Here is a 25,522-nt window from a genome sequence, read left to right as displayed (position 1 = left end):
ATTTTGTAAGGACAAACAAACAGAAGTCACCATTTGGGTTAAATGGTTCCTAATAACCATTAATGCTGATTATTTCATCAAATAACTACTGTCATTTTTTTTGAAGATTGTACATATTTATCTGAAAGAAAGAGACTGTGCGGGAGGGAGAGGGCAGAGGAAAGGGGAAAGCAGACTCCCTGCTGAGTGTGCCCTGGGTGTGGGGCAGAGGTGGGGGGTGGGGAGGTCTCAATCCCAGAACCCTTGATCCCAGGACCCCAAGACCATGATCTGAGCTGAAGTCAGATGCTTAACTCACTGAGCCACCCAGGCACCCCACTACTATTATTTTTTGAACACAACTTTGCCTCACTGCCACAGGAAACTTTAAATGATAGCATATAGAATTGTTCTGCCTTTTAGGAAACAAACCAAAAACCTTAGTCTTTAATATAAGGGAGAGAGCTCTAAGAAGGATATTAACCACTAGCATAGGTCATAGCTCACTGTTGTTATTATTACCTGGAACAGCCCCATCAAGGATGAGACTACTCCCCCATAAAACCATTAAAGCTTCTTGTGACGCTTCATCAGCACCTACCCAAGTTCCAAGCAGTTGCAAAGTAGAGAAAAATAGGGCTCAAACTCCTGGAATACCTGCTTCCTCTTCCTCAGAAGACTGGCTGTCTGGTCCTTCAAGATTTGCCTAATACATCTTCTTCTCCCAAACCCTTTATCCGACCCCCAACTCCTCTTCCAACTGGGTTAGTGTGGCTCCACCTTAGCACTAACCACATATTCTTAAATATCTGTGTACTTGTCTTTCTCTCCACTAGAATGTGAGTTCCTTGAAGCCAATGACTGTATATTTCAGTCTCTGTATTCCCAGTGCCACCCATGCTGCCTAGAAGATAATAAATGCTCCATAAATGTTTTCTGAATGTAACAACCAGGAACATAACTATGGAGCGGTACATTTCCTCCTGCGAAAGACTCACTGGGAATACCCGCTCTACCCATTAACTCCCTGAAGAATTAGATACATCACTACAAAAGGTGGGCTTCCCCTCAAAGTTTCAATCATTTTCAACAACTTCCATAGCTTAGTTGTCTCAATTTCAAGGATGATTATATAGAAATGTGGCAAGTTCCTTTAATTCATTCAACACTTATATATCTCACATGCCAGGTCTATCCAGAAGAATCAAGATGATATAGAATGCTACCTACAGTTTTTCTTATGGAAGAAGCTAGCAACAGCAATAGTTGCCAATTAACCATTTATCTGCAGATTTCTCAAGTCTTCTAAATCATTTTCTTATCATCTGGTTTCTAAACTGTGGAAGTCCCAAGAAGCTTGCTTATTTGACATGCAGGCAAAATTGTCATTTCCTCTCCTTACACATGCATGTTAACTGAAAAAATAATGTTTCAAAAATATTGTTCCCTATTTGCTTTCGTTTAACTACATGTACTCTTACTTTGTTAAACTCTCAAATGAGTTTGCAATACAACCTCTGAACACAGAGCTATATTCATGAAAATGAGCAATATTTATGCCCCTGAAAATTGCATTCTGTTGTTTCTTTAATGAAAAAGGATGCATATATTGCCTTTGACTAGGCTGCCTTTGTGTAGATTTATTTTAAAAATTGGCAACTCCAAAAAGTTGAATCTTGGGGTGCCTGGTTGGCTCAGTGGATTGGGCCTCTTCCTTCGGCTCAGGTCATGATCTCGGGGTCCTGGGATCAAGCCCCGCATCGGGCTCTCTGCTCAGTGTGGAGCCTGCTTCCCCCACTCTCTCTGCCTACTACTTGTGATCTCTCTCTCTGTGTCAAATGAATAAATAAAATCTTTTTTTAAAAAAAGTTAAATACTGATGTGTCTGTCTTTCAAACCTGTGCAGTTCTTTGATCTCCACTTTGAATCACTAAGCTAAGCTGCTCATGAGCTGAAACAGCAGGCATCATTTCTCCATCTGCTACACAGCACCCCAGAGATGTCAAGAGCCCAAGGAAAGTAAAAGGCAGGAAGGAAAAGAACATTTCTCTTTTTGTTTTTTAACTGAAATGCCTGTAGCAAATCAAGAGTCTAGCTGCTCAGGGAAAAGGCAGAATCCATCAGCATTTCCATGGGAAATGGTAGGTCATTTGCACAGACACAGGAAGATGTTGTGTGTGAGTAAGAGAGAGAGAAGGGAAATAAAATCAAGTACAAAGCAATTCTAAATCAGTATAAAATTAAAATCCTAAAGCAGTATGTTAATCACTAAGAAGACTGTTTTTTAAGGGCTCTCTTTCTCCCTTGCTGTGCTATAAAATCATTCTTCCTAAGGGTCTCTACAGGTGGACCAAGAAAATATTCCCAAGAAAACAGTGAGAAAACATTATATTCAATTTCATGTGATGGGAACACACCACTTGACATGTGGTTGCTCGACCAGGTCATTACACCATGCAAAGTATAAAGTGAAATCCTAGGTGTCATGTGTCCAAATTTAAAAGAAATCAGTCTGCTAACTCCCAACCAAGGTTGACAAGCTCCAGACTGAAGGTTATGACTATTAGAACTGCAACTGTCTATTATTATCCCTTCTCTGTGTTATTATTCTATTCTTAGTTGACAAAGTTACTCTATCAGCGTGAAAGAGTATCAGTCAAACTTCTGACTGACCACAAGAGCATTGATTAATCTGGACACAAGAGGAGTTCTATTAAAACTGCAGGATCTTCCTCCAACTGGCACAGGCAGACAAAGCCAAACTTGTTACTTCAGTAACCAGCAGACACAGCTTGTTATTTTTAATTATATTCACTTCTTAGTTAGGTCTATCCTTTGGATGAGTGGATTATTATTCATCAACTTCTGAACAAAAGGGGTGTGCACACTGTCCAACAGGGGCCCAAGAGGGTTCTTGATGCCACCGTGTTAGACTTACTAATCAATTCACTGTGGCTAAAATAAAAGTCAAGGTACACAGTAGGTATGAGGATCTTAATTTTAGGCAAACAGCATTACCTACACAACACATCACAAATTTAAATGCACAGATGCTGAGAACTTATATCTCAAAGTCAAAGTATGCTTAACAAACAATATAATTCAAAGTGAACTCTAAATGTTTTGACATGTTGTTGATCAACATTTGGAGAGCTTATGTGCCTCTGTCTTTTGTTTGTTTTTAAGGTTAGTATTGCATAGGTTTTGGGCAATGGTTTTCAACCAGAGTCATCTCTATCTCCTAGGGGATATCTGATGATTCCTGAAGACAATCTGATTATCATGACTGAAGGAAGGAGGGAAAGATGTTATTGGCATCTGGTGAGTACAGATCAGGGATGCTGTTAAAAATCCTACTATGCACAGGACAGCTCCCACAACAAAGAATTATCTGGCCCAAAGTGTCAATAGTGCCATGGTTGAAAAAACTATGGAAAGAGAAATAAGAACTTTCTGAAAAATTATTTTTTATATTTTTATTCAATTAACACTTGTCCATAATTTTACAAGTTGAATAGAACTAATAAAACTTCTCAAGAAAATTAGTAGTCTTCTGCAATTTTCCAAAACATTTCATTATTTGATCAGGCTATTCTTTATATCTAAAGAATATACTTATATCAGCAGTTCTTACTTAAGCAAGTTTAGATATCACTGACACGCTATTTTACACTCTGAACACCTCAGTCCTTCACTTCCCTCTCTGACGTTAACTTTATTTTTCCTGCTTTCCTTTTTTTTTTCTAAAAGGTTTTCCTAACTTTATTCTAACCTTTATATTGAATTTTAATTTCAGTGGTTTCACTTTAATTTTTATTCACAAAGGCTTTTTCTTGATCTCTTTTTTTAAAAGCAATCTGTTTTTATTGCATGAATGAAATATCTCCTCACATCCCCTAGTATTATAAACTATATTATCTTTTAAATTTTCTTTCACTCACTGCTTTGCTTCTGTTTTCTCTGAGATCTATTTTTTGTTCCTTTGTTATAACCCCTCTCTTTAATACAGGTACACTTATTTAAATATCTGGTGATATTTCTCTCTCCATTTATGTTTAAAAGTGAGAAACTAAGAGGAACGAGCAAGATGTCAGAGAAGTAGGAGACTGAGATATCATCAGATACCAGGAGTTCAGCTAGATAGTTATCAAGCCATTCTGAAAACATACAAACTCAACAGGAGACAGAAGAGAAGAAGAACAGCAACTTCAACCACTTCCTGGAAGGTAGGACTTGTGAGGAAGTGAATCTCAAGCAACAGGGACATAGACCACAGGGGGAGAAGCCGGCTCCCGGCAAGTGAGAGAGCAGTGGAGCACAAAATCAAAACCTTTAGAAGTCTGCTCCACTGAGGGATATCACTCCAGAGGCTAAGCAGGGGTGGAGCTCTCATGGGGACAGTGTGGTCTCAGGACCTGCAGGGACACAGAAAGACCAGGGGAGTCTGAGTGCAGCAGAACTCCCAGATATTGGAGTGGGGAAGCTAGTTGCAGAGACGGAGCCAAGCAGTGGGCTCTCAGCCGAGGATTACCTTAAACATGATCCAAGACACAGTCAGGCTACTGCTCTTCAAGCAGGGAGCCCACAAGTGGCAGATCCGGGAAGATCCCCTCCTTCCTCCTCTAGGAAGAGTAGCACAGGAGTGGGCTGCAGGAATCTGCTGGGTTTGGAGACTCCAAACTGAGCCATGAACTGGAGATAGAAATGCTCAGTCACAGGCTGGGTGAGCTCAGAGTGCAGCCGGAGACCAGTGAGATGGGAGGGACTGACTGTTTTTCTCTGACAGCACATTGAGGAGTGGGGCCCTGAGCTCTCGGCTCCCATGGGGCCAGAAATTGGGAGGCTGCCATTTTCATTTTCCTCCTTCAAAGCTGTATGGAAAGCTTTCAGGGGACAAAAGCTACCTAGCATGAACTCGAGTAGATTACTTAGCCTGGCCCCTGGCAAGGGTGGTGCAATTCCATCTTGGGCAAAGATATTTGAGAATCACTACAAAGGCCCCTCCCCAAGAAGATCAGCAAGAACATCCAGCCAAGACCAAGTTCACTCATCAAAGATAACTGTGGAACCCCAGAGCTAGGGGAAAGCAACTCGAAGAATTCATGTCTTTTTTCCCATGATCCTTTAGCCTATCAAAGTTCAATTTTCAAAATACTAATTTTTTCTTATTCTATTTTTTAAATTGTTCCTCTTTCCTATTTTAATGTTTCTAACTATTTTTTCTTATCAAAAACTTTTGAAAAATCTTTTTTTTAAAGATTTTATTTATTTATTTGACAGACAGAGAACACAAGTCGGCAGAGAGGCAGGCAGAGAGAGACGAGGAAGCAGGCTCCCTGCTGAGTGGAAAGCCCGATGCGGGACTTGATCCCAGGACCCTGGAATCATGACCTGATCCGAAGGCAGAGGCTTTAACTCACTGAGCCACCCAGGCACCCTTGAAAAATCTTTTTAATTTTCATTGTTATAGTCATATTTTATCCCTTCATGAAATTTAAACTTATTTCTTGATCCCTACAGGTTTTTTTCTTCTTTAAAATTTTGGGATACAATATCTTCTAATAGATCAAAATATACCCTAAATCTAGCACATACCTTTGTTCTAGTCTCCAGCCTGATCACATTCTTTCCTTTTTTTTTTCTTCTTTCAACAAACTTCTTATTTAATCAATTCAATTTTTAGAATCATTTTTAGTTTTCATCTTTTTAGTTATATTCCATACCTTCATCATCTTTACCCTTATTTTCATATATATATTTATACATATATATATATATGTTTTTCTTTCCTTAAATTTTGAGAGGTAGTTTCTTCTAAGACACCAAAATACACCAAAAATGAAGTGGGTGGCTCTGTTCTATTCACCACTCTAAAATATACATTTTTTTTCTTTTTCTCCCCTTTCTTTTCTCTCTAGATTCAGGTCTCTTTTGATTTGATTAGTGTATATTTCTTTGGGGCTGTTGCTACCCTTTTAGTACTTTGTTCTCTCATTCATCTATTCTTACCTAGAAAATAATGACAAGGTGGAAAAACTCAACATAAAAAAAAAAAAAAAAAAAGCCAAGAGGCAGTACCAACGGCTAGGGACCTAATCAACATAGACATTAGAAATGTGTCAGAACTAGAGTGTTCAGAATGACAATTATCAATTTTCTAGCTGGGCTCTAAAAAAGCATGGAAGATATTAGAGAATCCCTTTCTGAAGAAAAAAAAATCCTTTCTGGAGAAATAAAAGAACTAAAATCTAACCAAGTTGAAATCAAAACAGCTATTAATGAGGTGCAATAAAAAATGGAGGCTCCTACTACTAGGATAAATGAGGCAGAAGACAGAATTAGTGATATAGAAGACCAAATGACAGAGAATAAAGAAACTGAGCAAAGGAGAGACAAACAACTCCTCAACCATGAGGAGAGAATTTGAGAGATAAGTGACATAATAAAAAGCAAAACTATTAGAATAATTGAGATCCCACAGAAGAAGAGAGCAGGGGCATAAGGTATATTGGAGCAAATTATAGCACAGAATTTCCATAATTTGGTGAAGGGAACAAGCATCGAAATCTAGGAAGCACAGAGAAACCCCCTCAAAATCGATAAAAATAGGTCCACACCCCGTCATCTAATAGTAAACTTACAAATCTCATAGCCAGTAAGGAGATTGAAGAAGTCATCAAAAATATCCCAACAAACAAAAGCCCAAGGCCAGACAGCATCCTATGGGAATTCTACCAAACATTTAAAGAATAATTAATACCTATTCTCCTGAAACTGTTCTAAAAAGTAGAAATGGAAGAAAACTTCCAAACTCATTTTATGAAGACAGCACTATCCTGATCCCAAAACCAGACAAAGACCCCATCAAAAAGGAGAATTATGGACCAAGATTCCTGATGAACATGGATGCAAAAATTCTCACCAAAATACTAGCCAATAGGATCTAACAGTACATTCAAAGAATTATTCACCATGACCAAGTGGGATTTATTCCAGGGCTGCAAGGTTGGATCAACATCCGCAAATCAATAAATGTAATATAATACATTAATAAAAGAACAAGAACCATGTGACACTCTCAACAGATGCTGAAAAAGCATTTGACAAAGTACAGCATCCTTTCTTGATCAAAACTCTTCACAATGTAGGGATAGTGGGTACATACCTCAATATCATAAAAGCCATCTATGAAAAACACACAGTGAATATCATTCTCAATAGGGAAAAACTAGAGCTTTTCCACTAAGGTCAAAAACAGCAGGGCTGTGCACTATCACCACTGCTATTCAACATAGTACTAAAAGTCGTAGCCTCAGCAATCAAACAACAAAAAGAAATAAAAAGCATCTAAATCAGTAAAGAAGTCAAACTCTCACTCTTTGCAGATGACATGATACTTTATGTGGAAAACCAAAAGAATCCACTCCAAAACTGTTAGAATTCAGGGACACCTGGGTGGCTCAGTGGGTTAAGCTGCTGCCTTCGGCTTGGGTCATGATCTCAGGGTCCTGGGATCAAGCCCCGCATCGGGCTCTCTGCTCAGCGGGGAGTCTGCTTCCCTCTCCCTCTCTCTGCCTGCCTCTCTGCCTACTTGTGATCTTTCTCTGTCAAATAAACAAATAAAATCTTAAAAAAAAAAAAAACCTGTTAGAATTAATACAGGAATTTAGTAATGTCAGGATATAAATCGATGCATAGAAATCAGTTGCATTTCTATACACTAACAACAAGATAAAAGAAAGAGAAATTAAGGAGTCAATCCTATTTATAATTGTACCCCAAATCATAAGATACCTAGGAATAAACCTAACCAAAGAAACCAAGAATCTGTACTTAGAAAACTATAAACTACTCATGAAAGAAATTGAGGAAGACACAAAGAAATGGAAAAATGTTCCATGCTCATGGGTTGGAAGAACGAATACTGTGAAACTGTCTATACTACCTAAAGCAATCTACATGTTTAATGCAATCCCTATCAAAATTTCATCCATTTTTTTCAAAGAAATTGAACAAACAATCCTACAATTTATATGAAATCAGAAAGGACCCCGAATAGCCAGCAGAATGTTGAAAAAGAAAACCAAAACTGGTGTCATCACAATTCCAGACTTCAAGCTGTATTACAAAGCTGTAATCATCTAGACGGGATGTACTGGCACAAAAACAGGCACATAGATCAATGGAACAGAATAGAGAGCCCAGAAATGGACCCTAAACTTTATGATCAACTAATCTTCAACAAAGCAGGAAAGAATGTCCAATGGAAAAAAAGACAATCTCTTCAACAAATGGTGTTGGGAAAATTGGACAGCCACATGCAGAAGAATGAAACTGGACCAATTCCTTACACCACACACAAAAATAGACTCCAAATGGATAGAAGACCTCAAGGTGAGACAGAAAGCCATCAAAATCCTTGAGAGAACACAGGCAGCAATTCTTCAACCTCAGTCACATCAACTTCTTCCTAGAAACATTGCCAAAGGCAAGGGCAAAAATGAACTATTTGGGACTTCAAGATCAAAAGCTTTTGCACAGCAAAGGAAACAGTTAACAAAACCGAAAGACAGAAGACAACTGACAGAATGGGAGAAGATATTCACAAATGACATATCAGATAAAAGGTTAGAATCCAAAATCTGTAAAGAACTTATCAAACTCAACACCCAAAGAACAAAAAAACCAATCAAGAAATGGGCAGAAGACATGAACAGACATTTCTGCAAAGAAGACATCCAGATGGCCAACAGACATGAAAAAGTGCTCCACATCACTTGGCATCAGGGAAATAGAAATCAAAACCACAGTGAGATAACCATCTCATACCAGTCAGAATGGCTAAAATTAACAAGTCAGGAAATGACAGATGTTGGTGAGGATGCGGAGAAAGGGGAACCCTCCTACACTGTTGTGAATGCAAGCTGGTGCAGCCACTCTGGAAAACACCATGGAGATTCCTCAAAAAGTTGAAAACAAAGCTACCCTATGACCCAGCAATAACACTACTGGGTATCTACCCTCAAGATACAAATGTAGTAATCCGAAGGGATACGTGCACCTGAATGTTTATAGCAACAATGTTCACAATAGCCAAATTATGGAAAGAACTAGATGTCCATCAACAGATGAATGGATAAAGAAGATGTGGTATACATATACAACAGAATACAATGTAGCCATCAAAAGAAATGAAATCTTGCCATTTGCAATGACATAGATGGAACTAGAGGGTATTACACTGAGTGAAATAAGTCAATTAGAGAAAGACAATGATCATATGATCTCCCTGATATGTGGAATTTGAGAGGCAGAGTAAGGGGTTTGGGGGGTAGGGAAGGAAAAAATGAAACAAGATGGGATCATGGAGGAAACAAACCATAAGAGACTCTTAATCTCATATAATGAACTGGGGATTGCTGAGGGAAAGGGGGCATAAGGTGAGGGTGATTGGGTTATGGATATTGGGGAGGGTATGTGCTATGGTGATTGCTGTAAAGTGTGTAAGCTTGATGATTTATAGACCTGTACCCACTGGGGCAAATAATACATTGTATGTTAATAAAAATAATTTTTAAAAAAGATGGAGTAGCCATCTATTCTACTTATCTCCTTTTCCTTAGCCAAACACCCCCAGATTTGTGCCTATGATGATTAATTTTATGTGTCCACTTGACTAGGCCCTGGGTTGCCCAGATATTTGGTTTAACATTATTCTGAGTGTATTTTTAAGAGTGTTTCTAGTTGAGTTTCATATTTGAACAGGTACACTAAGTAAAGCAGATTACCCTCCCAGGAGTAGGTCGGCCTTATTCAAACTGTAGCAGGGCTGTATAAAATAAAGAATGTGGAGTATGGGAAATTTTGCTTTCTCCACCTGACTGTCCTTAAGCTGGGTCATCAGTCTCCCTCCTTCAAAATCAGGCTTTGACTGGATTTCCTACATGTGGCTCCTCCATGCACTTGTATGGGCTTCCTCACAGCCTGGTTCCAACAGCAAACATTTTATGAGAACCGGATAGAAGTATATTATATTTTATGACCTAACTTCCAGGTCATCAAGCCTCACTTCTGCCATACTCCATTCATCAAAGCAATCACAAAGACTGACTTAGCTTCAAAGACAGAAGATACAAAATCCATCTCTTAATAGGGGAGTGACAATTTTCTAGGAAAGCATGTGAGATGGGAAATACCGTTGCCTGAGATGGAGAAATATGGATTTGCCATTACAGTCCTGCCTCCCAATTCATACAAGAACTTTACTAATGGACAGACTTTGTTTTCATGTATGCAGTCTCACTATCTCATGCTGAATGGTCTATCTGAATGCCTAGAATTAGAACTCAATTCAGGGGAAATACAAAGCCAAAACTCACAAGAGTGAGCTGTAGGATGTAATATTCAAAAGGTAGCAATGTTATCCATCATCTTTTCACTCTGGCAATGTCTAGAGGAAGAGGTAAAGGGAGAAAGAAATCTTTATGTACTCCAAGTATAGATGATGATCTATTTTACCAAAAGAAGATATACTTTTTCATTTCCCTCAACATCTGAAGGTCACAAGGAGAACAGGATGAAGAATAGAATTTCAAAATAGATCCTTGAGCTAGAGTTTAGTTTCCAAATTCATTCATTAAATTAATCAAAAACATTGGAGTTTCTACAACATAGCTAGAAATATAACAGAAACAAGAAAACAGAAATAAGAGGCTTCTATCTTAACAGGCAAGACAATAATTCATTTATCCATTCTGACTGAACTGCTCTCTGTTTTGATTGGTTGGTGCCTGTCACAGCAGGTGACAAATATCTTCAATAACATCCCTGGTGTTATTATAACATAAGAGAGGGGTACTTATCTGGGTGTCCAGCTTCTTCTTGGAACTGCAGGGAATAAGCTAGAGCTGTAGCCTGGAGAGCAAAATAGAGAATGGCACTGGAGGAGACTAGAGAAAGAAGTTGTAGTCAGATCGTAAGAGTTCTACATTATTTGAGATAAACGGGCAACTATTTGAAGGTATTTTCATCAAGAGAGCAAGCTAATCAGATTGGTCTTTTGAAAATATTATTCTGCCTGCCTGAAAAATTGAGGGGGTGAGATGTCAGGCAGATACTAGGAAACAGTTTCCAGAACCCAGGAAAGAGAAAGCGAAGTAAACGTGATGAGGATAGAAGAAATTAGACAAATACAAGATATTAAGAAGGTGGAATGTAAAGGATTTTGTCATTATTGGATATGAGTAAGGCAGAAAGGAAGGTAGGAGAAGGAAGTTTTCAAACATGACCCTCAGATTTCCTGTGTGGCAAGTGGGAACACAGCTGTTGTCAAAGACACAACCTTTGCTGTCCTGTGGCTACTGGCTACTGCAAGGCAGAAACAGCAGTGGCAGCTCAGTTCTCGCTCAGAGAGCCAAGGATGAGAGGACATCATCAGGATGGTGCCCAGGTCTGGCTCAAATGGGGAACAGAAAATAAGAAGTTTAGGTAGGTGGGCCAGATAGGGCCCCACCTCCCCTGATCATCTGCTACATGAAATACAGAGCCCTGAAGGTTACAATTATTGTGAGAGTGTAGTGTTGGACATGCTCATGCTGCACAGTGTTGTATCTACAAAAGACACTGAGTTTTCTTTAGGGGACTTGTGTAAATTGGAGCAAAATGTGGAGAGTTCGAGCCCAGCTGGAAATACCAACGTCACGAGGAAAAACAGAATCTAAGTCCCGGGCATTACTCTTCTTTCCCCAAGGAATATTTTATTAGACTTTCTATGCTAATGAAAGGTACCTGGTGGGGCAAGTTTCAAGAAAGCCAATAGGCTAGCATGTCCTAACTAGGAAATTAAGAATTTTATAGCCCCATTCCTTCCAGCAATTGAAACCTCCTGAAATTAAAACTCCTCAGGTAGGATTGTGGAAGTTTAATCATAATAGGGTCTTCCAGAAAGAGCAAATAGACAAGTATTTCCTTAGATCTTAGAGAAATCTAAATATCGAGGCTCCTGTGCAGTAGTTGCTTGCTAGAGAATTGTTTCCTCTGGGTCATTTCTCAGTTCAGGAGCCATCCAAAATGCACCTATATCCTCATGGAAGAGCATCTGATAGCCTCTCCAATTTTGCAAGTTCCCTTAAAATTATCTGATTTGTAATTCCTATTTCTTAAGTAACTCTTAGTTATGTTAAAGTCACAAATATCCTTATTTATACCTAAATAATCTTAAAGGGATTTTGTCATTTTTAGAAGAGGTCACTCTGAGGTATTGTTTTAAAGTCTCTCCGAAAAGCAGGGGCACCTGGGTGGCTCAGTCTGTTAAGCATTTTCCTTCAGCTCAGGTCGTAATCTCAGGATCCTGGGACAAAGCCCCACATCAGGTGCCCTGCTCAGCTGGAAGTCTGCTTCTCTATCTCCCTCTGCCCCCCCCCCTTGTTTGTGTGCATGCACTCTCTCTCTCTCTCTCTCTCTATCTCAGATAAATAAAATTATTATTAAAAATGCCTGCTAAAGTCATTCACTGGACAATTTCTTCCAGCTTCTTAAATAACCTACAGAGATTTTGTTTAACTTCTTCCTTTGAATAGCTTTTGAGCAAGTACTATTTTAATTGATTAAAATATCCTCTTCACAGACAACTTGGGAGTTTTGTGTATTCTTGATTTATTAAGATGTGTCTCAGCTCTGGAAAATAAAGTTAATATTTCAAAAGCAAATCACTTCATGTATGATATTAAAATGTAAATTTATCTAAAAAGGTATCATCCTCACACTCACAGAATTGTAAAAGAGATCTCTCTCTACCTGACTCAGCATATATAAGACTAAGCTTACTATTATCTTTATTATTTCTCCCCAATGCAATTTCTTTTTTGTTTGTTTTTGTTTTTGTTTTTGTTTTTCTTTCATAGCTACTCTTGGGATTTGCAATCAGCAGTTAGCCAACCAACAAAGACAAGTTTAGGCATTAGTGTATATTTCCTGCATTCAGTGATCACGAAATCCTATTTATTCTAGTCCCAAAACATATTTTCTTCTCCATTCCCTCAAACTTACTCATGTCGCTCCCTATAACTTAGTCGTGCAGAATTACTAGATATTACCACCAAATCCAAGCTATTTTATATCTCCATGGCTTTTCTCAGTTTGTTTTCTTATCTGGACTGCCCATTCCTTCTTTTCCTTATACCCATTTTTCAGGACTCAAATAGTGTCATCTTCTCAGTTAATCTTTTCTTAACAATCCACTGACTGCCCACACCCACCAAAATTTTATCCTCCTATTGAATCTCATATACACCTTTAATAAAGCACCTATAACACACTGCCTACTTATGCCACTGTTTACATAGCCATATTCATACTTTTAAACCAAAGCTCCCTCTGGAAACAGACCATTTCTGAATTTGCTTTGTATCCCTAGGGCCTACCACAATGCCTGGCTAGGTAAAATGTCTGTTGAATGAATGAATGGATGAATGAATGAATGAATGAATTGATTCTGAACAACATGCAGTTTCTGTAATATATTGTTTTATGCATCAGAGTAGACATCAAGATTGTGGGCTTAAGAGTCATGCAAATGCAGGACCAAGTTCTCAGTTTAACAATGTCCTGAAGTTGTTTGTCCTTAGCAAGTTAACCTTTCAAAATTTCAGGTTCCTCATTTATAAAATAGTGATAATACCACTACCTCTTCCAGTTCTCATGAGGATTAAATGGGTAGATGTACAAAAAGAAGCCCAGAGTCAAATGGCATCTTGCAAGGACTTAATGCATATTAGTCATTAGTATTATTATCAATCTTTTTGCTTGTATTTTTCCCTGTGTTAGATGACTTCTTTTACTAAGATACACTTCTTTTTTTTTTTTAACCAAGACAGCATTTTTGTCTTTTTTTAAAACTCTGAAAAACAATCTGAGGGTTTTGAAGGGGCAGGAATGGGAAGTTGGGTGAGCCTGATGGTGAGTATTATGGAGGACACGTATTTCATGGAGCACTGGGTGCGGTGCATAAACAATGAATTCTGGTACACTGAAAAGAAATTAAAAATTTTAAAAAAAAACCTCAAGTAGACTGTTATCTCCTCTAGGGGATTTTCCTGACTCCTCCCATTCCCATCCCTCAATGGTTTAGGTGGAATTCTTTTTCACCTTTCTGAAAGTGCATTATATTATCTTTCCCACAGTACGTACCATATACCACATGTGGCTTTTGCTTGCTCAACTCTTGCACTAAACCATGAACTTGTTAGGAACAAGAGCTATGCATTTTATCTCCAGAACCTAGCAATATGCATACAGGTATTTTGTACCTAGCAAATGACAGGCAAAAGAAGAAATGCTCCCTATTAAAGTACCACGACCTGAGGGTGCCTGGGTGACTTAGTTGGTATGCAAGTGCCTTCAGCTCAGGCCATGATCTTGTAGTCTCGGGATCAAGTCCCACATCGGGCTCCTTGCTCGGTGGGGAGTCTGCTTCTCTCTCTGACTCCACCCCTCTCATGCTCTCTCTTTCTCTCATTCCCTCTCTCTCTCAAATAAATAAATAAAATCTTTTAAAAAGTAAATAAGTAAAGTACCATAAACTCAATGAACATGGAAGTATTTGTTGATGACTCAATAAGGTCAAATGGGCAATTTACTATGCCCTATGTTATTTGAATAGATTGAATCAATTCCAGATTGAATTAAAATGATACCACCTAGAACTGAAAGAAATTAAGTGGTCAGCTAGGATATTTCACTTAGATCTATATGGAGAAATTGGGTATAACACCTGGCATCAAGACCCTTTATGAACGAGTTCTTGTTTATATTTTCAATTCTACCTTACATTTAATTTCAAAAAATAAGCAGAGAAAGCTAACTCAACCTAAAGTAGAATAAAGCTTGATGGTAAACTCTTTTGGTTCCAAAAGCTATTTCTTTTCAGGTGTTTTTTTTTTATATTTACCACTTTATTTTCCATTCTGCTTAACACAGCAAATTAAGACTATGAACTCTTGTCTTAATTTCCACACCTCATTACAATGAAACCTTCAGAAAATAGCAAATTTGGTTCATGTAATTTAAGGTTTGATTTGTATTTGATGAAGAAAAATTCATCCCTGAAAACAGCATGGAATCCTAAGATAATGACTTAAAATATTTATTTATAATTGGGAGGGCAGACAGACTCTTAATCATGGCATGACTTAATTATAACAGCATAAGCATAATTACCACTGTTGTAATATATTACTAATTTGTAAGATTAATTATCTTGCTTCAGTTTTCAAAATAGAAAGAATTCAACACATGATTGTATGACTACTTCATTTAAATTATTTTTCATTTGGATCTTGTCTGCTGATAACTAAATATTAACATTTTATTTCTTTCTCTACCCATTAATTTTAATATCTCTAAGTTCAAAAGAAGAATATTAACCTATTAGTTATTTTAATGTGCATTATTCTTCGGGCATCAACTTTCATTATCTATTTACCGATTCTTAAATTTATTTCAAATAGTTCTCAACACTTGTTATCCTTCTCATTAATACAAGAGTAAACTTCAACGTTAGAGTTATGTCTAAGGTATAGTGAAGTATAATGAAAAAGGCAGAAAAATACCTTGGAAATTATACAAGTTAAAGGTTGAAAAGTACTTCAGAGTTGATTCTAATTCTTCAGGGGAGTATCATTTGGTGCTGTTATAACAATGCTTTGCTTTTATTTTTCAACTTAATGTTTAAAATTTATTTTTTAAATTACATAATTTTCTTTTAACTATCATTCTTTAGGAAAAAGACCATGAAAGCAGCATATCACTATTTTTAATGTCGCCTACTTCCAGGAGCCTTTTTTTCCCTTTATTACTTTGCCATTCACTGTAGGATGTATTCTAGCAATAAACTCTAGACTTGACCTCGATTGCTAGAGAAAATGGCTATTTTAAATTCCCTTTTCAATATGATTTTTTGCCACAAATTCAAGACATTCTTTTTTTCCCTTAAAAAACAAACAAACAAACAAAACAGAGCTAGGAAAACAAGAATGTATCATTGTCACATCAGAGACCAGAAAATTTCTACAAAGCTAAATAAAGAATTTAAGCAAATTTCAGGATTATCTAAATTCTGGTATGTCCAAGAAAAGTGGATTTAAGGAGTCTGAATTTTCCTGAAAGTTTACTCAGTCCTCCAACTCACTCTCAAATTGTAAAGAATGATATATTGGAAGAGTTTATATAGTTAAACCTTGAGAAATTCAACATTTAATTCTGGGGTTATGAGGTCATTTTCTGAAAACAGAGAGTGATCCCTCATTCCAGTTGATTCTTCATTCCCAGTCTGTCTCACTTTAGAACCACTCTTTAGATCAGCTCTGCAAATTGGCGGGATATGTAAACTCATCACAGATGCCTCTCAGATAAGTGTTAATGAGACATTTGCCTTTGCCAGGACTTCAAGAATCTGTCTCTAGCACTGGAATAATTTACTACCATGGAGATCCCAGGAGAATCAAAGGAGAAAAACTGATTAATAAATTCTATCTGAAACTAATTACAGAAATTATAACATTTACAGAGATTAACCCAATTAGATATTTTCTTTTATTTTTGCCCAGAGTAATATACCATGGCCTTGTCTAATTCCTCTGCATATTCTTATGATAGAGTAATACCATTTATGAAAAAAAATGTAATTGTATCTGGAGGAATAAATACTCAAATATTTTCACTTGAAGACAAATTGAAATGTGCAATATTATTGGTCCTTCCTTTTATTTAATTTCCTCCTAGACAATTTGATGGCTTCTTCCTGACAGTATCACTCTCAGCATCAGTCATTAACAGTGAAAGTCTAACTTACATGTGTGAGGGAGAACATCACTTAAAGCTGACATATTCATATCATTGACCTTGAGCTTCTTCTGAAGAAAATGAAGTGGCTTATTGAGGCAGTCAAGTAGAAAGTAAAACCATCATTTTCTAAAGATTTTCAAGGTAGAAATCCTCAGGGACAATCTTTAGTCAGTGTCTAAGGCTTGATTAACTGTCTTAATTCACTATGATTAATGATTTTTTAAAACTCTGAGGCACCAAGTTTCTTATATATTGTATTATATAAACCTTGTAAGTGGGATTTTCTTCAAATGAACATCAGAACTTACACACAAACAACATCAACAACTCTAATAGATAATTATGCATTATGTCACTTAATATAAAAGACATTTCCATTTGAGGGCTCTCACTCATTTAAACAATGATCTCAATTTCTCACCCAAAATAGATGTTTTATCACAGAGACAATTTTTCTTTCATCAACAAATGACATTCCATTCTTCTTGCTTCTGCAAGTGACTGTGCCTTAGAAAACCCACTAATGATAATTTTTGTCAAATTGAAATTTAAGTCATATTATTTAAAAATCTCTTTATTTCTTAACTGCAAGTAACTAGAAAATAGGACATAGAAGAAATGAATATGAATGCATATGGATGTCAAAACTCTGCATATTCTTGAAGATGATAAAGTTCAAGTTCCACATCCAATGCAAATTACATAAAATTTGGTGTATTGCTATTATCTAAATAGATAAAAATAGATTCCATCTTTAAGCAAAAGAAGGATCAATCACAGTCATTTGCCACAAAACTTAGAAAACTGGTACATAAGTTGTATTGATGTATCTCAATTTCTGTGAGATGGAGAGATAAGAACCAAATACTTTCTTCAAATTCCAATACAATCTTCAAACAGATGTTGATGACTGCACTGTGGTAGACTACTCAGACTTCTCCTTTGGTCTCATTTACCCTCAAAGCCAATTTATCTCGGGTCCATAAGCACTCAGAAAAGCTGGCATGGTTCATGCCCCCATGTTCTCCCTAAGTGTGTCAGCAATATGCAACTCAAATCCTTGGACTTCCTTATTTTCCCTTGCTTTAAGATAGTCATACATCATCACAAAAAAAAAAAAAAACTAATTAGGAACCAAAGCATTACACTACTAACACTACTCCCCCTTAAAGAATTTGTTGCAAAAGCACAGACTAACTTTAGACAGAAAGGAGTATGCCAAACTTGGGACAAAATCGGCATGATGTGTGTATCAGATGATCATATGAAACCGTCAGCAGTTATCAAGATTGAAAAACAAAGACAAAGGATAATTTTACAAGGAAATAAAACCCTCATTCCACTAAACTCATCCCCTTAATAAACTTAAATAACCTTAACTAGTGAAACACTTATAAATTACATATAATTTTGATGAGACAAGTAATTTAAATACAAATTACCTCTTCTCTAAAGTCTGTGTATTTCATTCTAGATACAGAATTCATCATTTGAATTATTTTTTTCTTCTTCTGGTGAGAAATAATGAGTTCAATTTTACATGGTTGATATGTGTTTAGGATAGCTTTAAAAAGAATAGCAGAAGAGGTTTTTATTCATGGAAAATAAAATTGTCTTAGAGAATACATTGGATGGCCATTAGATTTTTTTCCTTACATTTCTTTTCCATGTTAAGCTTAATTTATGATGTAGTTCAGCTCTTAGAAATGTAAAATTTTTTATGTCAAAAAAAAAGACACAAATTAATTAACTAGGAAAAGAAATGAATACATAGACACACGATCTTTAGGGTATTGATAGGTGGTCATTAATCATTCTAGGAAGATTAAAAGAGTTCAGGCCCCAGTAAAAATCTGCAACATTTTTTTTAGCACCAGGCCTGTGGCAGTTGAAAAATCCATTTTTTCGGCCTTTCTTAATAAAATGCACAACTTATATCTCTGAAAAATTTTATAGCTAAACCTCTAGAGACTTGCTTTCTGTCCTGTACATATAGAGAAAATGTACAGAAGTGGAGACTTGTGAGTAGATGACCTTGCAAGTTTTATTCACTAGATTATCTCACTCGTAGAGTAGTATCATTTTGAAGAAAGAAAAGGCCCATGCTAAATAAATGTCTCTCCTTTGTGCAAAAACCTATATAATGAAATAGCTAATTTAATAAAACCATTCCCGTATAATCTAATATATAAGGTAAAGTTACTTTATATATTTTACTACCTGGCAAAAGACACAAATGAAGATTATCATGCTTCTATCAGTTAACTATTGCTAGGTAACAAACCACAACATTAACTCAATGGCTTAAAACAACAATCATTTATTATTATAGTTCACATGTCTGTAAGTCAGCTAGAGGTCAGTGCAACTCAACTAGGCTCACCTATGCATCTTCTAATGCAACTAGACATTGTCTAAGAACTCTGCTCTATGTTGGTTTTGCCTGGGGCAGCTTAACTAGGTCAACTCCACTCTAAGGGTCTCTCATCCTCCTGCAGGAACTGGCAGGCTAAGCTAAACATGTCCTTCTCATGGCAGTGGCAGAATTACTAGAGAACAACTGCAATCACACAAGCACTTTTGCAAACTGTTGGTTATATCATGTTTTCTAGTGTTCCACTGACCAAAGCAAGAAATGTGGTCAAACACAGATTCAAGAGAAAGGAAAATATATTCTGTCTCTTGATGGAAGGAGTAGGACACTCAACTGGCAAAGGGTGTAGCTAACAAAAAGAGGTGAAGAATGAGGGTCATTAATGTAGTCTTTCACATAATTGATAAGAGCCATGGGCAATAAATGAGATTAATATGAAATCTATAAAGCAAACTAGAAAGCATTTAGAAGATTCTGGAAATTAGGGGAAATTTCTTTTTTGCCTTATTCATAACAGTGACACTAAGACTTACTTGTATGTATATATATATATACACACACACACACACACACACACACACACACAAACATACATACCCCGGGTTGAAAACTGATATAAGCCAATTTGGCTATTCATAATTATCAGAACTTTCAACCACTTTAGGTAGGGGAAAGTGCTATGATTTCTCCTCCACAATCTGACTACCAGATAGTATGTTACAATGAAAGTAAGCTTCAAAACAAATTTTACTATATATAAAAACACTTATATGACCCAAAGAGTCATATAAGATAATTTTGTAAGCTTGGTAAAGTTCACATCACCCTGTCCTTTTGGGCATTTTGATAAGTGAAACACATAAAAGTTTAAATTCAAAGTGAACACAATATCCTGAAGGCAACATCAGCCAACTCTCTAGAAATCAAGAAACTGAGTTCTTGGAACTCCAGATCTAGGACACTGCTAGCACTCTTTTATATAAGTGATTTTTTTTCCAAATTTTTACTCTTTGTTTTGCAAGAGAGGCAATGAATGTACAATTGCAGTCCTCAACATTTCCTGAACACCACTTATTTCAGCAGAGGATAATTATTTCTAACATCCCTTTTTGTTAACTAATGAACATTTTGGTACTGACTTAATGGTGATATTAGAATTGTTGCTATGACAAACTTTTGAGTGTATATTACTCATTAAGTTACTTCAGAGAGTAACCAACAACTCCTAGAATATAAATTCTGATTAGGGCACCTCTGATGTTCACTAACAGCCCCTTAACTATAAAAGAAAATTAACTTAAACACACCACATACCTCACACTGTTTGTACTGAAATATTTTAAAGTAAATTACAGGCGATATAATCCTCATACGATACAAAATGTAAAACATGACCTTCAAAATAAAGTCTGGCTGCATAATTGTATTTTAGTCAATAAGTCTGTCTTAACATTTCTTTTTTTTTCATCTTCTAGCACTCAGAGACTCAATTTTTAAGACGGGCTCTGCTGCTTTTTCTATGATTCTGTTTATTTTGTTCATTTCACAAACTCTTCCCAATGTTGGTTATAAATGCGATCTTGATTTCTTCAGTATCTCTGAGTTCCTGAAAATCTTGCTTCTACAGTCTGAAACTGACATCTAAGATCCATTTTTAATTCTCAAACAGAAATCTCTCTGCAGTATTTGATATTGTTGACCACTATCTCTTTTCTATCTTTTCTAACACTATCTGCTACAGACCTTGAGCCTCCTCTAATGGTTCTTAAACTAGCTCTTCCAACTTCTCCTTCCCCTCACTTATATGCCTGTATTCCTCAACTTCTATCCCACACCTGTGCAGACCTCAGCACCTTTGCACCTGTTTGAGGGAGAATTTCTCTCCAAATTTACCTTGTGGAGAGTTAGTTCATCTGTCCCCTCATGGCTTGAACTATCACCACAATATTGAAGACTCCAACACTGACTGCAACTAAGCTTCAAACTCATGTCATCAAACCATGTCTTCTCTTAAATTCTCCCCACCAAATTAGCTACCAGCCGGTCCTTTGTCATCCTTTCCAACTGTGCCAATTCTCATTGATCTTTACTGTTCTAATAGTTTATGTTGGGGCACATGGGTGGCTCAGTTAGTTAAGCATCTAACTCTTCATTTTGGCTTGGGTCATGATCTCAGGATCATGAGATCAAGCCCTGCATTGGGCTCCATGCTGAGCATAGAGCCTGCTTCAGATTCTCTCTCTCCCTCTACCTCCCATTCATCCATACACACACTCTCTCTTAAAAAAAAAAAATAGTTTTTCTCCTCTTTAACAGTTTTTCTCACATTCATTTGACAAATATTTTTGTTAAATACTTACTACCTGCCAGGCACTTCTCAAGATGCTAGGGATACAGCAGTCAGTAAGATCAATTAATAAAAAAATAAGATAGGGGCACAGGGGTGGCTCAGTCAGTTAAGCATCTGACTCTTGTTTTCAGCTCTGGTCATGATCTCCAGGTTATGAGGCAAAGCCCTGTACAGACTCCATGCTAGGCATGGAGCCTACCTGGGATTCTCTCTCTCCCTCTCCCTCGGTCCCTCTACCCCCACTTTATAAAAATAGAATAAAATAAAATAAATAAGGTAGACACCTAATCAAGTTTGAAGCCCCCTTTCACTGAGATTTTCCAGTTCCTATATTTCTTTCAAAGTGCTTTTCCATATCCAGAAAGCTATCCTATTCTAGTTCTACACCCCAGTTTTTCTTTTTGCATATTTGATCTCATTTTCTGTTGTATCTAAACTATACCTTATCATTTGTCCTTGAGTTGAATAATTCTATAGCTAATGTACACATATATAATCTATATGTATGCATATTTAATGATATATAACATAAACAATATGTATAAAGGAAAACTTTTCAACTATTCTGTAAGTTCTGAATGGGTAATGTATTTCTATCTAATGTCCGTAGCACACAGTAAGAACATAAAGATATTTAAGAAATGAATCAGTAAGAATACCACTGGGAAGGGAATATCTTTTGGAGCATAAACAGAACAGGGAAAAATATCAACTTAATTCTCTATTGCAAAAATAATAGGTAACTCTTATTGAATAATTAAATGTGCCAACCATCACTGTACGAGCTTTACATATATTTAATTCCCCCAAATAAAGTCCAACAAAAGATACCATTATTATTCCCAGTAAATTATAGGGTCAGAATTCAACTCAAGGAAAATTTGATTCTAAATCCAAATTCCAATCTATTCAGCTATACTGTATTTCATGGCTCTGAGTCTACAGATTTAGACTTCTGGCACTATCAAATGTTTTTATTCTAATAACTTTTATGAGTATCTGCATATTAATGTCAGAGTGAAAACTCCAGCTATCAGTAGAAAAGAAAAATCTCTAATAAATTAATGGATTAGACTTCTTTGAACATATCAGCTTTTTATAAGGTGATTTTATAATTTTTCATACAAATCAAAACACTTTGGGGGCTTTAGGAGCTACCCTATTTATTACATTTTGCTGCATAACAAATTATCCCAAAATTTAGCAGCATAAAACAACAAATATTCATTAACTCACATGCTTTATCAGGGTCATAAGTCCAAGAGAGGCTTAACTGAGTGACTTTATGCTAGTGGAACTTCTGTAACTTCTTAGGAAGTTATAGTCAAGATGTAGGCCCAGACTATAGTCATCTGAAGGCTTTCCTGGACTGGAAGATATGTTTCCACACCCCAAATAGCTATTGACAGAAAGTTTCAGTTCCTTGCCAGAAGCTTTTCCATGAAGGCTGCTTCTGGCAAGATATCAGCCTCCCCAAGGGGAATAATTAGGAAGAGAGAGAGAGAGGAGAGGCAGGGGGAGATGCAATCATAGTGCCTTTTACAAACTAATCTCAGAAGTGACATATAATCACTTTTGCTTTATTCTACTGGTGTACCAGTAGACCAACTCTACTGTAGACCAACCTTGGTGTACTGTGGTAGAGTATGAACACTGAGAGGCAGGGATCATTGGGTACCATCTTGGAGGATCTTATTAATAATTAAGCCAGGACAATAGACATAAATGAGGACAGTATGTCACAAATCAAGGTTTGTCACTTTTTCTGTTTGATTTATATTTATCACATCAGGAAGTAATTTCCTATCTATACTTGCCATTTGCGACAACATGGATGGAACTAGAGCGTATCATGCTTAGCGAAATAAGTCAAGCAGAGAAAGACAACTATCATATGATCTCCCTGATATGAGGAAGTGGTGATGCAACATGGGGGCTTAAGTGGGTACGAGAAGAATAAATGAAACAAGATGGGATTGGGAAGGAGACAAACCGTAAGTGACTCTTAATCTCACAAAACAAACTGAGGGTTGCTGGGGGGAGGGGGTTTGGGAGAAGGGGGTGGGATTATGGACATTGGGGAGGGTATGTGCTTTGGTGAGTGCTGTGAAGTTTGTAAACCTGGTGATTCACAGACATGTACCCCTGAGGATAAAAATATATGTTTATAAAAAAAAAAAAAAAAAAAAAAAAAAAAAAAAAAAAATAAAAAATTAAACTTAAAAAAAAAGAATTAGTTCTATGACTAAGTGCCTGAAAAATCCATAATACGAATAACTGCTGAGACCTTGTCCTCCTCACTCCTACCAAATCCCTCTCATGACAGTGATGTGGAAGCCACCAGCAGTCAACAACCAGTGGCTTTTCAAACAGGTCTTTTCTACTGCAAATACTTGATTGTTGTTCCCCTGTGTCCCTCACAATTTCACCTAGGTCCCCAAGGCCCATATATGTCTCTTCACCAATCTGGGAGTTTCGTGAATGAAAAGAATGTCAGGATCTTGTAAAATACTACTAATATTGAAAATGAAGTACTTTATAATTTAAATAGGTCTTGATAAGACTAATCCTGGAACTATAACCATGAACATTTCTGTTTAGGAGGATCAATTTAACTGGGAGAAGAAAGCACTGAAATCTAAACAGGATTTGCTAATAATTATTGATACTTCCTACATGGGGCACTTTCCTTCAAAAGTTAACATGACCACTATGTCATCTTAATAACTTCCTTGTGAATTGGTGCTAGAGTCAACTCCAATTCACCTTCTTAATCCTTAGATCAAGAACTAAAGTAAAAGCAACACATCTAGATTAGGGAGTTTGGTTGTTAGTTTCATTAACTGTCCTTTGTTCTGGGATGTAATACTAGACATCAAGGAGATCTATCTATGTCTTGATATAGGACAAAAAAGTAAAAATAATAGTGAAGGTACTGTTTTATTATTCATTAGAACTGAGTTAAATAAACCAACCAAGTCAGAAAAACAGTATTTTCCTTCCATTAACTATTAAAGGCAACAAAAATAAAGAATTGTGGATGTTAGAAGTATTTGGGAGGAATGCAAATTATTCTTTTTTACCCTATGCATATTACATAAGACTATCTTAGAAGAGAATTCATTAAAGTTGGACAATGTGTGGCTCTCTCAAAGATATAATCATAATAATATAGTTGGAGTGGTAATTTGGGAGTCACACTTAAAACCAGAGAGTCCATTCATGATTCATTGCCACTGATATGTTGATATGCTGAAGAGAGAGAAAGAGATTGAGATGAAAGAGAAAGAACAAGACTATACCTCCTTCCCCCTATAATTTGTCCAACCTCATGACCAGGAAAATCAGGAATTACCTACCTAAAGTATGAAAATGATTGTAAACTCCCCATGAAAATCAAGCAAGAAATAATGAGCCAAAAGAAACAGAAATAAAGTATTTCACCAATGTCTATCATGATTCATTTTTACATTCATTCATTTTCAGAACCATCTTGATAAGCCCTGTTAGTAAGGATAAAGGAAAGTAACTGCTTAACCAGAGTACATCATTTGCTTGCTTTCTTCCACCTTTCAGTTGTGGTGGGGAAATAAGTTGGTTGCTATTTTCTAATTTTTCCTCTATTGATAATATATCTGCCCATATCACTTGAGAGCCGAGATCCTTTTTCACTTTTAAAACAAACCTCCTGCCAACTGAAGCTGACTTCACCTTACTAAAGGTTGGGTAATTCCACTAGGCAGTAGAATATGTCATTAGTTACTTAAATGTTGATTCCCTTGGTGGAGTCCTGTCAACTAATTTTTTTTTTCTTGTTCATCTATTCTATTCTAATTCAGGAACCACTACTGATTTATCCCAAGTTAAGTCAATTTACTCCAAAAATTTTCTAGCTGTGACTTGGGAATATTCATTCAGGTGCATGGAACAACCACCATGAATCACATGTTCATGTGTTTTTAATCTTAAACCTTTGA

Source organism: Mustela putorius, unplaced genomic scaffold (assembly GCF_011764305.1).
Source record: "Mustela putorius furo isolate JIRA1106 unplaced genomic scaffold, ASM1176430v1.1 tig00000129_pilon_pilon_pilon, whole genome shotgun sequence".
NCBI lineage: Eukaryota > Metazoa > Chordata > Mammalia > Carnivora > Mustelidae > Mustela > Mustela putorius.
Note: the sequence above shows the minus strand (reverse complement) of the source record.